General features: G+C 46.0%; 1 protein-coding gene across 3 annotated transcripts in view; it reads right to left on the bottom strand.

Annotated features, from left to right (window-relative positions):
- WIPF1 (WAS/WASL interacting protein family member 1) overlaps positions 1-9,265 on the bottom strand; it is a 58,338-nt gene extending 49,073 nt beyond the window's left edge. The window contains exon 1 of one of the 3 annotated variants that reach the window (XM_068408208.1): positions 9,192-9,265. The gene's annotated coding sequence lies outside the window, so the exon portion shown is untranslated. Of the gene's footprint in view, positions 1-7,567; positions 7,609-9,191 lie in introns of those variants that run through there. The other 2 variants (XM_068408207.1, XM_068408209.1) reach the window with 2 other exon arrangements.
- Between the last annotated feature and the right edge of the window lie 6,455 nt (positions 9,266-15,720).

Raw genomic sequence — 15,720 nt, 5'->3', positions numbered from 1 at the left:
CTGGAAGCACAAAATCCCTCAGTGTTCTCATTTAAGTACTGCACATGACGACATCCAACTGGGTTTTACCCTGCAATTCACTCGCATTATCAGAGATGTTCTGCTAAACAACTGGCACATTTTAGATGAATAAAGAGGGAACTTGTCCAGTCATCTCAAGCTGTTTGTCTGTTATGGAACACTTCATTTTCTAGTTCCCTATAGCAGCTCAAGTTAATTTATCTTCCTCTTGACTCCAGTCAGCATGCACACTTTTTTAAGGGGGCACAAATGAAAAAAAGAAAAAGCTATAATAAAACTTGGAGACACTGATCCTGCAGAGCTGCTAGGAAGAGAATAACCAATAAATGAGGAAATAAATATTGCTCTGGTTCCACTTAAGGGGACAAGCAAGTATAAGTATGCAGCAATTCTTCAGAGTAAGGTGCTTCATTCAGAAAAGCATCATCTTATTTGAAGTTAAAACTAAACAAGAACATGAGTTGTTCATTTACACTCAAGGGACACCAATCAATTCAATCACGAATAATCTATTTAAAGTAAGTTGTGCCATGAAACAAGTTTTTTGTCCCTCCCTAAGCCACCTATTGAGATCGAATGCAGAACTTGTTTGAAGATACAGCAGGAAGGTCCAAGGGACAATTATTTCTTTGTGGTTTGTTGCTGCCTAGTATTAAAACTAAGTTTTAGGGCTGTCTGCTGCTGTTTGAGAGCTTCAGGTTCCAAGATGCCACCAGAACTACTGACTGGAAAAAAATGTACGTTTAAGGAATATCTTTCCCTCAGTTTCAAAGTAGCATCCGTCTGGGGTGGTTTGAAAATGCAGCCTGCAGACAGAAGAGATGATATTCTGGTAGATTTGCCCCTGTGGCCTCAGTCATACCTGCATACCTTCCTTACCACCATATTGCTATAATTTGATTTTTCATCTCATCCCATCGGAATAGAAAATTTATTCTACTGGGCATTGGTCAAATGCATTCCCTATCTCAGAGGTCTTAAAGAGAAGATGTATGATCATATGAAAACCAAGAAGGAGCGCCTGACCAAACAGAGATAAATATAAAGAGATCAATACCTTGAGTCATGCAAACTCGTTTACATGCATGAGCACATTGTTTGTTTACTTACAACATATGCAACACACAGCACCTCTTAAATAAGTGATTCAAAGAGGTGAGGGGTAGAATGTATTGTGTTTGCGCAGCAAGGTTTTGGTAGTGGGGGGGCTATAGGGGTGGCTTCCGTGAAAAGCTGCTAGAAGCCTCCCCCATGTCCTATAGAGCCAATGTCAGACGGCTCCAAGATGGACCCACCGCTGGCCAAGGCCAAGCTGATCAGTGCCACTCGGGGGGGGAAGAGGCAGTGAAACCAGGAGTGAAGTTGAGGCTGGGGAAGAAAGGAGGGGTGGGAGGAAGGTGTTTGTAAGGTTTGGTGTTGTTTCTCATTATCCTATTCGGATTTGATTGGTAATAAATTAAATTAATTTTTCCCCAACTCAAGCCTGGTTTGCCCATGACGGTAATTGCTGAGTGATCTCCCTGTCCTTATCTCAACCCACAAGCCTTTTGTTATATTTTCTCTCCCCTGTCCAGCTGAGGAGAGGAGTGACAGTATGGCCTTGGTGGGCATCTGGCCTCCAGCCAGGGTCAACCCACCACATTTACATTAAATACTTCCTTTAAAAACTGTTTTCAGTAGCTTCAAATGTGAAAGTAAGAATGAAAATTCTCTATTTTGCATTTCCACACCAGAAAAAAAAACAACTTTTGGAAACATGTTAGGCAAAGTGGGTCAGTCAATACTGGGTAAGTTAGGACACGAGGACAGCAGTGACTGACGTGACGGCTGTGGGAGGACTGATGAGTTGTTGGAGTAAATTGGAGAGGACTGTAAAGCTTAGTACTGCAATAACCAGTCCTTCCCCCTAATATTTTTCATCATCCGTGTCTTTCTATTAAAAAGCTACCTAGCTGATGCTAGCTATGAAACCAGTTATCATTCTGTCTAGGCTACTCAAAATGAAGGTTTCTAATTCATGCCACCCTCTTACGGCTCTGGAGTGCTACCCCAGCAGCTGGAGCTTGCCAGCTGCCTCCAAGCACCTGCATTTTTCCTTGGGGACCAAGGTAATTTGAGGGTGGCTATAAGGTCCCACCATTTTCAGAGCCTGCTGGTGAGGTGAGCTAATGAGGCACCACCTGTTGTTCCCAGCAGAAACAGCACAGAGGTATGGCAGCAGCTCTCAAACTTAACTGTTCACATCACTGCTTTAAAAAAAAAAAAAAAAAAAAAGAAAAGGTGTTGGGGAAAAAAAAAATGGAAGTGCAGGCAAATTCCTCTTTCACTTCTTGAAAAAGGGGCCAGGGCACAGCTCTGAGCCACTGGGTGCACAGACTGGTCTGGAGGGACACTGTATCTGCTGGAACCCATTTCACCTTCTTAACTCCCAAGAACAAGTATTTTAAGGATCATATTTTGCACATTTGATAACACTGCACTCACCCATTCAGAGTCTCTCTTGCCTATGGAGATCTTTAAACCAACAAGAGAGAAGACAAGACAAAAAAATCTGAAAACAAAACCAGAGCCTGGATCAGAAAGTTCATTACATAGTCTATGATTTAATACTCAGAACTACAGGAGATTAAGTTTTATACACCCTCAAGGTTCAGCGGGAAGAAACTCGTGCTGCTAACCAAATCCTGCGGTGTGTGGAGCCAGTGTTACAAACCTGGGGCAGAGCCTGCACCTGCCAGCCCTGGGCCCTCCGTGCCAGCACGCTCATACACACCGCAGGTATCGCCCTTGCCAAGAAATCCCAAGTTCTCAGCTCTACACATGTCCCATTGTAAAAATGCCTTTTCTAATGTTTAAGACAGTTTGTTGTATTCAGCCATAGCACTGAGCGTGGCTAATTTGGGATACATCCACAAGCACTCACACTTGTCGTGCTTGCACCACAGCCAGGCATAGCGCCCATACCTGTCTTCCAAGCAAAGCTGCCCAGACAATTCAGCTTTATGTAGCTGGCAGGCTCAGCTGTCACAGGGCATTATTCTGACACACAGCTCTTCACAGAACGGCAAAGCACATGTATAATTGGACAACACATTGTGGCAATAATAAAATAGCACATTATCATATCTGATTTCTATGACTTAAAGGATTTCCCAGCTTTCCGTGCCTGCTGGTACTCTCTCAGTATTTAGATCCCTATGTCAAGTGAGTTACAAAACCGATCTGTTATTGTGGTAAGTGATGGACAGATCTGCTGAATGATGCAAGGCTCCACTGACTTTTAGTTATGCTTATGTAACGCCATAGTTTCACAGCTGCTAATAATTAGCAGACGACCTGCATAAGTGCTAGACAAAAAAAAAAAAAAAAAAGGAGAATCCTGCTTCATCCCTTCAGAAACAAGCTACCAAAGCAAGAGTAATGATTTTTTTTTTTAAATCTGCCATGATTTTCTTTTTCTTCTGTGGATAGAATTCAAACAAACAGAGCATAACGAATTCAGCATAACTTATAACTGAAGATCTGAATGGTGCCTTGTTTGTAGCATTTGGATTTGAAACACAGATGCAGTTAACTCACAGTTTAACTCCTTCCATGGTACTCTTTAAAATGCTGATCTGTTTTTTCAGCTTCCAGATTTTAAAGAGTTTTCTTCAAGTGATTTTTATTTTTTTTTAAACAAAGAGAGATTCAAACTTGGAATCAGTACACAGCTTCCTCTGCTCTTTTCCTTTCTTAAAAATAAGAGATTAATTGTTGTGCAGCAAACTGGGAATAACATCACTTTCTAAAAATTTCCTTTGCAGCTCTTGTCTTTATTTCACCAAATTCTTTTCCAGATCTGATGTTCTCAGTGTTTCCTGAAAAAGTTAATGCAATAAACTGTTCTTTAGTACTAAAAAACCCTATGAAAATGACAGATAAAGCAAAAAAAAAAATTAATGATCTTTCAGAGTGTAAAAGTAGACTCTGTTGCCAAGTGATCTGAAAGTAGTTGAGTAGGGAAAGGAGATGGTTTTACATTCAAAGACAACATCTTAGCCTACCAATGCACTAGTCTGCCAGTCAGGAGATGTACGATGCTCTCCCAGCACTGTAACTGACCTGCTGCTCGGAGACTTTGGGCAAAGTCACTTCCCCACACTATGCTTCTCTATGCACTCCATTTTTCAAAGTCTTTATTCAGACTTCTCAAGGCCATTTCTGGATGTTTTGAGACCACTTTTATTCCCAGATGTTCTGGGGACAGACAAAAGCAGTCATGCTTATCCAGTAATGCAGGAACACAGCATGCAGCCAGCTGGAAGGAGCTGCTGGATCTCATCTAGCTCAGAGCAGGGATAACCTGGCTTAAAGCAGATTGCTTGGGCCTTGTCTGGTCCAGTTTTTAGACCATATCCAAGGACTGAGACTCCACAATCTCTCTGGACAACCAGCTTCAGTAGTTGGCCATCCTCACCACAGAGGACCTTACTGGCTATTTTCAAAGGAAGCAGTATAATGAGCTGAGGAATGCAATTTCTTCTCAGGGCTCACTTCTGGTCCTCTTAAGTGAGGGTCCAAGGAAATTCAGAGAGAAGCCTGCTCTTCATGGCATGAGGATTTCAGTGCTCAAGCACAGCATTCACCAAAAAATATTGAAGAGGGAGGAAGAGGGAATCACCCCACTTCCTGAAGTTATCACAAGAGAAACATGCACAAGCTATTTTGGGCTTGGTGAAGTTGCTAAGAACATTTATTTTAATCTCTCTACTACTTCCCATAAAGAATACACCACAGTTTCTTCATCAGGAGAGATGTACTCAAGTTTAGCTCAGACGACAAGAAGGAGAGCTTTCTCATGAACACATGCACTGGAGGACAGGAGGGCTATTCACACAGGCTTAGTCCCAGGAAGGAAGCCACAGGAGCTACACACATACACACACTGAAGAGATTAAAGACGACAGGTGCCATATGAACAGCTTAAGTATTAGGAACTTTTGCTTCTGCAACATCACTAGTTTAAGGAGTTAACAAAGTTAAACAGTTTAACTCCAAAGTGTACTTATGTGTAATGGGAAGCAAACGTAGAAGAATCCTAACGAGGCTACAGCAGAGTTAAGTGTTACAAAACAGACTCTCGCACTACTCCTTGCGTTTCCCGTTTATCTCCTTCCAGGAATAAGGAAAAACTTTCTATTATGAACTCCTTTGATCTCTCAGATTTAGATGAAACTGCTCCCTTGCCACTTGTGTCTCCAGCCTTAGAAATGCTTTTCACTGATGTTTGTGAACCAAGTTGGAAGAGACCCAAGGACAGCTGCTCTTTCAGACCTGCATGCCTGCAAGGCTGAAGAGCAGCTGCAGTATCTTTCAGAGCCCTGATGTTCAGGGTTATTTCCACCAAAAAAAATAACTTTTCATGATTCAGATTTCACTTACAACTCTGCAGCAGTGGCATAGTGCTTGCAGAGAATCACAGAGTACTAATGTAGTAAAAAGTTCATTGACTTCCTTGCCCCTCTTGCTCTTCAGATATCTAGACATACGTGTACATGTACCTGGGGCTACATGATAGCACTACACTACTATCATACTGGTCACCACAAGCACCCAAAATATTTTAAACAAAACCTTCTACTAAAGCACAATTCTAGACATCTTTATTAAATTTAGTTTTTAATAATCCCTTTTCTGGGCTATTTGCCAACAGATTTTCACATACATCTTTGAAGGAAGGAGCTAAACAAGTAGGTGTTAATTGCACACCCAACGGGCACACAGAATCAATAGCTGCCTTGAAGATTTGTGACCACTTCCAGTATCCTCATCTTTGATACTGTCAAGATCTGTTCTACCAACCCAAAACTTACTTTCTCCCCGTATAAAGAATGCCCCCCCAACCCAAATACAGCTAGCACCATGGATTTTGAACCCAGATACCCAACAGTCCCTTTTATAACAGATCCAACAGACCAAATGTTAAAGCACACCACATGAAGAGAAGGAGAAAGTGTCTGCGTTACAGCCAAGAATGAGAAGTCATTAGAAAGAACACAAAAACATTTAATTAGATTTGAATTTTTATGACACTTCATTGTTGTGAAGTAGCCACAATTAAGATTTGTTTATGTTGGCAAAACCATAAACTTTATAAAGAAATCCTTTCCTTGCCGTTGCATCACTATTTCTCACCTTTTCTATACATAAGTCCCTTATCCAGATGGAGATTCAATGTTGTTAGCACAGAACATTTCTAAAGGCTGCTGCATAAAGACATTTTACTAAAATGTATATATACACCAAGAACAATACATGTGCCTTTAAAGGAAATCTATGAATTCCTGTCCTCATGTCACATTTGTCAGACAACACCAACATACACTCTTTTCTCCCTCCAAAAAAGCTCAGTGTTTCTACAAGCAGGGCAAAAAACTAACAGCTGTTAGACCTTTATGCACTATAGGTAATGGACAGCAATACTGCAGCACGTTTCCTCCACAAAGGGATTAGCATTGCTCCTGCTCCTCTCTGATGAGGCTCTGAAGTCATCATATGTAAAGGTCATACATGTTGTCACAGGTGGGAAATTGCTGCTAATACCTTTTTCTACACGCACACTTTCAATTCTGACTCTACTGCATGAGTAAAAGCACTGAAGCCCTGGTGCAATTTTGTGATAACTCTGGGTTTCTCAAAAAAAAAAAAAAAAAAAAGGTCTAAAAATCTTATAGCAATGCAGCCCCCAAGACAGCACCTTGCTACCTGATGCCATTCAGGGTAATGTAGCGCTGTAGAAAGTTAAAAGTGTAATTCCAGTAGAAATACTAAGGCAGCAGCAGAACGCAGCTAAAGAGCTTAAACTGTTTTCATTCCCATTTGCTGGGGAGAGCGATCTCAGAGCAGGAGTCAGGGGAGAGGCCACACAGGGCTGATCAGGACATTTGTACACAGAGGGAGTAGTTGCTCCTCCTCCCCTCTCTCCTTTTCCAGAGGTTTTTAACCCAGATTGCTGAACCTTTCGGCAGTTCAGTTTACAGCACAACCTCACAGATAACTGGGAGAGGCTGAATGAGCTGCAGCACTGGGGGAGGAACAGGTGAGCAGCAATAGAAGAGGGGTGTGAGGGACAGGAGTGGAGGCAGAAATCCCTAAACTGCCAAGGGCAATGTGTAGAGTAACAGCAGCCTCCAGGGCACAGCCCCTGCCCCAAAAAACCTCACGCTCCAGTCAAGGCCAACCACAGGAACTGGCGTGCCTCTCGCTTCACATTCCTCGGAAACTCGCCTTAACCAACTATGGAAATAATAATTTCATGTACAACATGGAGAACTACACATTTGACAGGCAGATGCTAAGGGTAACGTCCTGCTCAGCTCGAGGTCAGAGGATGCTGAAAAGCCTAGAAGAGCGAGGGAGAAAGACACACATAATACCCGAGGAATGAAAAGCAGTGCTTTCTGAAGGAACAGGAAGGAATCCCTATTCAAGAGATACAATCTCATATTTTTGGGATATTTGCTTTTGCCCTAGCTAAACAGATTCTAAAACAAAACTTACGTACATATAAAACGCTCTTCTCTCCATCTGTAGCTTTCCTCTGTCCCCCCCGATTCTCTCTCGTACTCTCTTCCTGAATCTCCCTTTCTGCGTCTGTCCTCCCCTCACGTGCTCTCACTGCACGGAGGGCAGAAGTGCTCTGGAACAGCTGTTATTTCCTCCTCGCATGCTCCTTCCTCTCGCCCGCTCCAGCAGAGGGGAAAGTACACGCCAGCTCAGCCTGCCTCGTGCTTCACGGCACTCGGAAAGGTGCCCTGACAGAGCAGGTCCCTCCACGGCAGCACTGCCATCCCTCCTGCCTTTACTGAGGGCAAGGCTCCCAAGCGGGGAACGCTGTGAGTAACATGCAGAGGCCAAACAGACTCTGAGAGGACCTCCTCTTTTTGACGCAGCCTCTTGGGCCTCTGCACTGTACTCCCAGATCAGGCTTGGAGGAGCTAATGGAGAGAAGAGGGAAAAGTAGGAAGAGAGTAAAAAAAAAAAAAAAAAAGGGTGTGAACAAGGAGCAAAACACACTGCCCATCCTCTGGGGGTCATGACAACTGAGAACAGCTGCTTGTTATGGCCCTCTCTTTGAGGAAGCCCTACAAGAACAAAAGAGCAATTTAAAAGTACCTCAAGGTGGGTTCCTGAACAAGCATACCCTACTTGGTGCCAGAGACAACTTCTATATCACTTTTGTTTTAAATCAGAGGCCGGAGCAGGGCACATGGTAGCAGCTGAAGAACACATACTCTCAGAAAAGGGATAGTCATGCAATGCAGAAGGTGTTTACAAAAAGATGAAGTGCAGCCATTAGAGTAGCAGGGCCAAACAAAGGGGAAGACAAACTAAAACTTTAATACTGTTTACTTGAGGTTCCCAAACCTGACTCCTTCAAAAAGCCCCCAAGAGCCAGCTCAGAGGGCTGAGACCTGCTTTGGTTGCCTCCACCATAAAGCCTAACTACAAGGCTCACCTCAACATTTGCTGCAGATGAAAGCCCTTGAGGGAGGAAGGCTGCAACAGACACCTGTGTGAGCTAGCAACTGTAATGGCACCCTGCTCGTGTGCCACACACGTGGGCAGCAGTGTGTGCTACAGCCCCAGTGTGGCTCTCCCCACCCTGCCATGCCAGCCAGGACTTCACAGCCTTGGCTGTACCACAGCAGGCATGGACCCAGCTGCCACCAGCCACCTCCCTAGAGGTCGGCGCAGAGGCACGGTCTGAGCTGCCAAGAGGGACCAGGGGCTGTGTCTAGAGGCCAATGCCATCTTCCACCCCGGGCACGCACCCAACCCCGGGGAAAGCGAGGGGGAGCAGGGAGGGATGCCAGCCCCGTGAGCAGGCTGCGGGAGGCAGGAGGAGCGCGTCCCAGCCCGGGACAGAGCGGCCTGGAAGGAAAGAGAGAAAGAGAAAATAGGCACAAAACAAGACTCGGCTCCCGGGGCAGGGCCAGCCGCGGGCGCTGCCCCGCCGGCCGCCCCGACCCTTGTACCCGCCGGGCCGGGGGGTGCCGAGCCGAGCCGCCCCAGCGCAGCGGCCGCCGCCCCGCCCGGACCCCCCGCCCCGCCGGGAGCGGGAAGCGAAGCCCCGTCCGCCTGCCCCGCGGGCGCCGCCAGCCCCGCCCGGCCCCGCACCCCCTTACCGCGCTCCGGGCGGGCTACGCGGCGGGAGGGGACGGCAGCTCCCGCCGGCGCTGCAGCCGCTGCGGCGGCCGGAACATCTTGGGCCGGGCGGCTATTTATAGCGGCAGGAAGCGGCGCGGCGCGGCTCTGGGGCGCCGCTCCCCCGCCGCCCGCGCCGCCGCACATGCCACAGTCCCGCAGAGCGGCGGCGGGCGGGGGCCCTGTCACTGGGGTGGGGGTGTCCGCCCCGTGTCCCCCGCCTCCCGGGGTCGTCCCCCCCGGCTGTCAGGCCCGGCCCGGCCGGGGGAGTGGGGCTTTCCCGTGGGGTGGTCCTTCGCAGGCGGCGCGGGGGTGCTGGTGAGGGCCGTGCCCCCGCCCGTACCTGCGGTCCTTCTGTCCCAGGTGTGCAGGGGAACTTAAAACCAGTCAGAGTTAACGAGATAACCACGTTACAGGGAAAGGTTTCCAGGCCCCCAAGCGCTAACGACCATAACCGTGAATATGGGTGGCTCTTCCAGGGGTTCATCCCGTTCAAACCCTCGCCGGTTCCCCGGCGATACCCCGCACCGGCAGCTCTGCTTGCTTCAGCCCCTTTGCACCCACCGCCGGGGGGTGCCGGGGGAAGCGCTGCGCTGCGCCCCCCGCTCCCGCCCAGCGCTGCCCCGGCCTTCGGCCGAGCCGCACGCCTCACAGGCCCTTAAGCGGGGTCTCTTCTCGCCCCGGCTCCTGATGCTCCATTTGTTTGCAGAGCTCTCAGCGCGCCTCGTTTTCCTTACCTGCCTCCGATGGCCTTGATAGCAGGCAGCAGGGGAGGGGTAGTGCAGCTTGGGGAATGGCAAGGCAGCAGGCAGAGACACACACAGTGGAGTAGAAATGCAATTAAACAGCGGGAAAGAGGTACTTGCTTTTTCCCTTTTAAGGTTTGCAGTATGCAGAGGTGTGGGAAGGTCAATTACCCCTCTCTACATGATGCCCCAAAAGGCATTTGTGCTCCTTTTACCTCAATTAACTCACACAGAGATTGCTTTGCCAGACAAGCAATAGATTCTTCTTCCTTCTCCCTCTCAGCTTGACCAAGTTTTCTAGAAACAAAACTTCTGTTAATGTTTTTGGGTCCAGCACTGAGGTCTTGAATGGAGAAATGCCCAAATTAATACGTAATGGAGTAGCTTGGGCAGATAGGAGCAAGGTATGAAGGACAAGGGCTGTGTCCTGAGTGCCTGTTTGAGCCAATACATTGATCCTGCATGCTTTCATCTCTGTGGCATTTCACATTTGAGAGCTATTTGGATGGTTTTTGTTTACTCCATGAGTGAACATGGTCCAGCCAAGCAGCTGCGTAAGACTGTTGTCTAAAATATATGAATGTTAGGGACAGGTGTCCTAAAGAACTTAAATACGTTCTTGATTCCCTTTGTACCAACACGTCCCGGCAAGGTCAAAGACCGAGTAACCTGCGTGCTGAGCTAACCTACTACAATTTACTTTCATGTTTTGACCAAGAGATGACCAGTTGCCCAAACACAGCATTATGGTGAGACACGCTGCCCTAAGAGCAATGGCATTACTGATTTGCCTTCAGTGTAAGGTTTCAAACCTTGCCAGGCTTTTATGTAGGTCATTTCTCTGTTTCTGTGTCATTGCGTGCTTGGAGCATTGCAAGATGGACACGAAAACAGGTACAATTTTTTCTCTCTACCGTCTTCTGACCCATGCACACAACCTACATTAGCTTGCAAGCAAAAATTACAGAGCTCACAAGTGGAAAAACTGCAGGTACTCAGTGTTTACTGCCTTTACAGCCCTAAAGCTCCTAAAGAGGGTCACAAATCTACACGAGGCTCCTAAGCCCGGCATACTGCATTTGGATCAGTGGTTAGCTGAAAAGTCACGTAGAGGCAAACAGCTTCCTCTTGACTATGTACTGGAGAAATACCATGTGGTGTGTTTATTCCAGGCTCCGTGTGGGATAAATAGCAAACACTGATACAGATGTGTTCAGCTGTTAGAAGTTGGGAAGACGTGCTGCAGTGGGAGATCTGCGCACAGATCAACAATGACAGCCCTTGCTAGGGAAGAGTTCCCCCTTTATGGGGAATCCAGTGATGACCCATCGTCACTGCAGTAGCCTGCAAACTGCTTTGGGCTCTTGCCTGCTGTCAGTCTGGCCTAGTAACAAGTGAAATTGTCCTGTCCTTGTTGTAAATAACCCACCTACAGCCCATGGAACTCAGCAGGGCTCTTGCAATGGAAATGGTTGCTTGCAGGTTGGCGGTTTTCCATATCTCTGCCAGTCTTTCACACTTTACCAGGGACTGAAGTACGATTGTTTTAGTGAACCTTTTGCAAAGCACTGCATGATTGCCCTGTCTATAGTTGGGATTTGATTTACAGAAAGGGAGAAAGTACTTCAGAGCTTTGTTAGAAGCCAGCGTCTGCAAACATTCATCTGAGAGGAGCTTGGGAGACTTTGTACCAACTTCACAATTTTTCAGGAAGAAAAAGAGGGAGGAAGGGAATTTACACCCGGGAGCGTGCCTAGGGCCCTGGAGGCTGTGCTAGATTTTATCTAGCACTAGTAAACATATGAAGATGTGAGGTCTTGCAACCGGATCCAGGCACAGCAACCTTCTAAAAGTGTCCAAAGTCAAAAGCATTTCTGATGTGCTAAACTGTCAGTGACTTTAAAGGTGACATCTCTCATGCCGCCATACCAGAAAACAAACTTTTTGGGGAGGTAATATGCTTCCTCTCTCCAGTACCAGCGCAGTGTTTATGCATTTTGCTGGTCCTGTGTTACACATACTCTTTCGCCCTGCTGCCCCTACCCACGGTGGTTGGCTTCAGCTGTGGAAACAGGAACTGCTGAGTCAGCACACTGATGAAACTCGCACTGCTTTCACACATCTCTGGGGAGACAGCCATGGCAAGGAGGTTGGCAGCAACTTATATCCTGGAGAAAAAAATGAGTACTTAAATGGTCTTACAATTGCCTGAAACGATAACCTAATTTCTTAAAAGCTCTCAAACTGAAGGAGGCTTCAGGACCCAAGCACTAGTTGCGGGTGAGTGGTCACACCTGGCATACACAAGCTCATGATCAAGCATTTACAGTTCAGTTAATGTAATTTTTCTGCTTGCTCTGGTGATCAACTCTACTATGTTTTACAAAGCTGAGGTGCAACTGGCTGAGTAGACAGAATAAGGCTGTCAAATTTAGCTCATCTGCCTGGTGACGATGGAGAGCAGCAGCCTGTTCTGATTACAGACTCATGCAGAGGTGAAATTGCTCCCTCGGAGTTGGTACAAGGTAATGGACTTCTAAAAATTCAAATAACCCCCTCAGAAGGGTCGGGTCTCCTGAACAGCGCACGTGCCAAAGGGGAAAGAGATTTGGGGTGATTGCACCTCTGAGAACAAAATATCCATGGCACAGTAGGAGGTAGCTGCAGTTCAGCTAAAGGGATGGGAAGGGGAAAGTTAATTGCCAAATTGTTTAAAAATTGGAAAGAGAATCAGACTGAAGAAGATGGTGATGTTCCAGAGAGCTGTTCTATTAAGGACATAAATAGGGTGTTATCAACAAGATCAAAGTGAACAAAAGCAGCTTTAATAGCAAGATACAGCAGTTAAAAGAGGGACAGGTTAACTGCTTACAGTACCATTGCTGTCAAAGAGACACCTCACCCAGAGGCCCCTGGTCTGCCTTCATTCAAATGAGGTCTGCTTACTTCAGCACCATGGTGTTTGCATTTCATTATTTTTCACACTTATTAGAGAAATTTAACAATGAGTGTGTGAGGCCTGTTTCTTGTTTTGCTTACCAGGAGAATTGTTAGTCAAAGCTCAGCGCTGAAATTTGCCTGTTGAAGGCAATGACGCAGCAGAGATGCACATCCAGGTCACACAAATATTATCCAGGCCGTCTCCCTGGGGCTGCTGGTGGTACCCAAGTAGGAGAGAGGAGAGTTAAGTGTTAAGGTTGCAGGGAGAGACTACAGTGCTGCAAATGACAAATTGTTAGACAATATGTACCTGCACATTGACAGCAAATCAGCCTTGACAGTGACCAAGACAGCGTATTTACAACCTCCAAAGCTACTGTTTTAACAGGCGTACAGATGTGCTGACATGTTAAAATGACAGTAGCAGATGAGAAGAAATAGTCTGTATGTAGGTAAGGGTACTCTCTTTCAGCAGATGGATAGTGTTAACAGGGGATGTTAGTGGTACCTAAGAAAAATGTTCCACAAAGGTGAACTAGGAACAGAGATGGAAGAAGACCCAGACAATTTGAGTATTCAAAGCAAAGCAAAAAAAAAAAAAGATGCAGATGAACTGTCTCCTAAAGTGTCCTGATTGATGTTTGGGGGACCGTCTGTTTGGAGAGTCAGAGTACAATGCCCAGATTCTGCAGCCTAAGAAGGGAAGTTGTTAGCATTTGTTTTTGCCTGGTGTCACATCTTTTGAGATGCGAGTAGTTCATCAAAACTGAGAGGGATAGGAAGGCAGATTTGCTGCACCTGTAAGACAGAGCAAACTGTCACAAATAAAGATTACCAAATAAATAATTTCAAAACTTTTTCTGAGGAAGTGGAAGGAAAACACTACAACATGGTAGCTAGGAGAGCCAGAGCTGGAGAGGCGAGAGGGCAGGCACACATTGTACAGACACAGGCAGGCACACAAACAGGTGGAATGTGGAGGGCAAGACCCAGATCTGCCTTGAGGACGCTGGGGAAGCTGAACAAAGATACTGGGAATGCTCACTGTGGATCTTGTTACTTGATGTTTATTTTTAATGCCAAGATTTGACCACACATTGCTCTAGGAGGATTGTTCTGTAATTTTAGTGCTCATAGCAGTCTCCCAAATTAGGCGTCCCAGGCACCATTACACTACAGCTTAGCTCACTGTGAGCGGGGAACTGCGTGACTCTCTCCAAGGGCTGAGAGCCGAGAACTTACACTGAAGATAAACAGAGCTGCAGCAAGCACTCCATCTGTCAGCAGAGGTTTCACCCAGCATACATCTTCAGCAATCGTTTACAGGGTTAATGATCATCCAGGGAGGCAAAGATTACCATCATCTAAACTGTAAGAGCTGAGCAGAGTGTTACAAGTGATCAATCGCCCCAAACTGTTTGCTTTGGACTGCAGCTCACCAAAACACTGTCCAGCAAACACTGTGCGATAATGGAACTATTGCACAAGTGCCTCATTTTCTCTATAGAGCATTTCAAATGCCTGTCCTCTGCAGGCATGACCCATTCCTGTAAAGCATTAACATAATATAAATTATTTTATTAAACTCACAGCAAATTATTTACAGCTGTTAGCAAAGTAGTCCTGTTGGCTTGGACAACCATCTGGGAAAGATGAGTAACTGGTATCAGTTGCCCCACCTCTTCTTATTTATTGTTGAGAAAAACAAGCAGCACTGCTAGTATTTCCACTCTGTATTACTGAAACACACATAGGCTTGTTGCTTGTGTTGAATATTTTAGTAAAACCCAAAGATCTTTGGCCAAAAGCAGCACTACTTTGTTTTAGCCACTAGAGCGAGTTGCTGCTCAACATTTGGATAAAGGTTGGGTAATTATTTGTGTTGCTCGGCAGACTGGGGGGTGTCCTGTCATTTTGTCATCCATCAGTAAAACCGAGATCCACGCTTTCCCTCGGGATGATCTTTGTGGTGCTGTGCCCGACTTCAATGCTCACGATATATTTCAACAGGGCTGGGGACAGTTTTCAGGGAACAGAGAGAATTGTGTTTAAGATGTCCTACTGAGCACCCCCACATTTGAAGCTGCCCCGCCCACATTACTTGTCACTCGAGAGAGTGGAAACCAGCCTTCCCGGAGCAGAGCAGACCGAGTACAGAGGTTATCCTATGGATACGTCCCTTCCCCTCTGGCCTAAACTTTTCCCTGAGCATGCAATTGCTGAACATCTCTGTTCACAACTGAAAATCCTGAGCATTAATACATGGTGAATTTGGGACTTCTTATAATGAGCGTTAGTATGTAAAAATAAGAGGGCAGCTATCACAACACAGTCACTGGGATGCCTGATGGTCACAGGGCAGGGCTCAGTGATAAAACAGGGCAAAAAATCCTCCCCTACAAGTCCTTTACATGGGACTTGATAGAAAAAATACCCGTGGGACCCAACTGGCTGAGGCTGGATCCTTCCCACCGTAAGGAATAGTCCCTCCTCTTTGCTGCATCAAGAGTTTCTACAGGTAGAGTCACACAGGACAGTCAGTCATTTCAGATTTGTGCATGAAAATGAAGTGCTTAAGCATGAAGTTTGAGATATTTCTGCTGGTTACATCTAGTGTTAGAAGAAGAGGCAGTTGTGACCCTGCCAATACAAAAACCACAGAGCAGATATTGAAACCAACTTGAACGCTAAAGTTGGATACAGATTTACAGCTCAACTAAAGCTTATTACACTGCTATTGATTTCTCTGGAATTCTATCTGTGGGTTACAAAGTCAGACAGTCTTATTAATGCATTAACATTTTTAATAAATGGTAAAAAGGAT

The sequence above is a fragment of the Nyctibius grandis genome, chromosome 9 (assembly GCF_013368605.1).
Source record: "Nyctibius grandis isolate bNycGra1 chromosome 9, bNycGra1.pri, whole genome shotgun sequence".
Lineage (NCBI taxonomy): Eukaryota > Metazoa > Chordata > Aves > Nyctibiiformes > Nyctibiidae > Nyctibius > Nyctibius grandis.
This window is presented reverse-complemented; position numbering and strand designations above follow the sequence as displayed.